Here is a 2,945-nt window from a genome sequence, read left to right as displayed (position 1 = left end):
TAACTTGTTGACTTTTCTAATTCAAGCTCATAAATAAAACTTGCTGAAATCCTGAAAAACAGCTGATGTAAACATTACTAGAGAGATTTGGATGAAGCTTACACTTTCAGAAGGATGTAAATTAACTTCATTAGTTTTGCTGGCATTTCTGGGGTTCCCATGTAAAACTATACCTAACAAAAGACTGTCCTTAAAGTATGCCAGAAGTACCTACTGAAGGGGTGAGTTCCCAGTCTGTGAAGAATGAAGTCACTTTCATACTCTTAACCCCACTGAGTTACCATGGGAATCCTTAGGTGACTATGAGGTGGCTTTTGCTCTATCAAAGGAATCCATTATGGTGTAAAAGACAATATTCAACTTTGTTGCAGTGTTTTAGTACACTTCAGTTCTGAAACTGCCAGGTGCCTGACTTAGAAATAACCAATGGAATAATTAAGATGTTGTTATTTTTAACTTATTTTTCTCTTTAATGCAAATTGGTTCTAAGTTTTCTTTCAATATTTAATGTGTTGTCAACTTGTTTACAAGTCAATATGTTTATATAAACACAGTTAATAAATATTTTTGTCATTCATATTGTCTTTGTAAAGTAATGTTATTTCAGCTATGTAGTTACTGGTTATGTTTTTAAGGCTGAAAAATATCTTCAGATATCTTTTGACAGACTCTGGAAGAGAAAATGTTTACAAGTTTTTCAACTTCTAATGTTACCTGAGGGAAATCATAGTCCATGCAAGCACATGGAAATGTAACTTAGGTCATCTTTTTGTAAGACTGATTGTTAAATAATTATTGAAATATAGGGGAATTATTAATGCAATGTTCTGCTTACATGTTTGCAGACTCTTAAACCTGACAGGTTTCTGTTCATTTTTTTCAAAAACAGTCTGCCTCTTCCTGCAGTATTTCAGAACAGCAGGCTCTCAGGAACTTATGAATTTTAATTCAGTTTCAGTATTTCAGGAATTCTTCGGTGAGTTGCTTAGTTAATGCATGAACACAGGGAACTGATGTTTGGACTCTTACAACACTTGAGTATTGTTTATTCCTGTAACAAGCCTTCTGTGCCAACTGCTCCACTAATATACATGTTTATGTAGCAACCTGGAAGAGCGCCTGATGTAGCTTGATCGTAAGCCGCAAATAGGCAGTAAAGTCTACTCAACTAATAGTATTCTGTTTGCTACTAGTGAGACATCTGAACAGGCAGAGATGTGTTCAGGTGCTGAAACTTGATTAGGTGGTCTGAGCTCCCTTTGACTAGAATTAGCTAAACACTACTTGGACATGACTGTTAGGGAAATTTGCAAGTAATTATTTTTAACATATTCAAGTAACTCAGAAGTGGAACCTGATGCTGACTGTCTGGAAGCTGCACCCAGAGGATATCAAGAAGTTAGTGTACTTCTTGGTGGATGTCCTGGTGGAAAACTTACATGAGCTAATTTTAAATAAAGGTAACTGCTCAGATGTTCTTTTTTTGTGAGTTTTGTTCATATTTCAGCTTCAGGTTTAACCAGTGATAATTATCACTTCCTTCTTTGACTGTATCATGTACAGATTTCTTAATCTTTCTTGGTGTAAGATTGGGCTGAAATAACCAATTTTGCAGAGTTGTATCCGTTCTATCTTCTCTCTGGGCAAGAATAGCAGGAAGGTGTTGGTTTCTTGGCATGTAGCTGCTTGCATGTTGCATGCAGGCTTAGGGATCACAGGCCAAGATGCCTGGCCAGTCCCTAAGTGTATGTTGCTGTAGGTCTACCCTGTTTCCAGGCTTTTCTTCATTTCTAGGGTCTTCCCAATCCAGCCCTGTTTCCTGTCTAAATAGTCTGTATTGAGAAATGCAATGAATTGGTAGCTCTGTCTCTTTAATTTGAGGATTTGGTAAGTACCATCTCTTTAATCCAGGGGTTAACCAGCTTTACAACCAGCTCATTGCTGGTTACAGCTAGCAAGAAGCAAGCTTCTATATGGGAACACAAGTTTTTTTGGACATTTGCCATCACCCTCAGACACACAGGCAGTAAATAACAGTCAGCCTTTATAATAATTATTCTTTGCCTGCCATGTCCTCACTAAAGTTTCTCAGTTCAGTGAACCATTTGACTGATGAGGTTTTGTATGTACTAATGTAACGAGTGTACACTCAGGAATTCATCTCTAATCAACACTTCATGTGATGGAAGCTTGACATTTTTGACTGTACTGTGCCTTTTAAATGAACCAGAGGTGTGTTTGAAGTTTGTGTGATGAACTAGTCAGCTGTACTTGTACATCCAGTATCACCCAGTGAAGACAGCTTGCACCAAAATTTAAGATAGCCCTGGCTTAAAATTCTGGTCTTTGATCAATACTTGTGGGGACTTTACTGGAAGTTGTGTTTCTTATTATTTCCTAGTTGTCTCTTGTACTGACTTCAGTAAAGTATTTGCAAGTAAACCAATTAATTGCTCTTCCACAAAGTTATCCCTGCTTTGGCAGCACTTGTGTGTTAGCTATGAAATGATAGTCCAGAGTTGTTCGGCAGGTTTTGGAGTAAATTTGAACTTTTCCGATGATGTTAATACATTATTCTGCTTTGTAAACAAACATCAAATGTCCTCAGCTGAGCTGTCAGAGGTCTCAATTTTTCTAGACCAAAGTCGCTTTAAAAGGCATCAGAATTGTTTCACTGCTTTGATTATATGAATGATTTTCCGAATCCATCTCTAGTGTAAGCTTTCAAAACTTCTGTATAGGTGTAATGCTGTTGTCAGACCTAGCTGAGGTTAGGTATTTTTGTTGCTGTAGTACAATTCTAGTCAGCTTCTACTGTGTTGGAGGCTCATGAACATTTAGAAATTAGTGAGCCTTAAATCTTGCTGACACATCAAGCATAAACCGTGGTCACCAAGAATATGTTTAATAGTGTTCAGCAGCAACACATGCCAAATGGGTCCTTA

Source organism: Eurypyga helias, unplaced genomic scaffold, assembly GCF_000690775.1.
Source record: "Eurypyga helias isolate BGI_N326 unplaced genomic scaffold, ASM69077v1 scaffold82, whole genome shotgun sequence".
In the NCBI taxonomy this organism is placed as follows: domain Eukaryota; kingdom Metazoa; phylum Chordata; class Aves; order Eurypygiformes; family Eurypygidae; genus Eurypyga; species Eurypyga helias.
The sequence above is the reverse complement of the archived record's forward strand: the minus strand, read 5'-3'. Positions refer to the sequence as shown.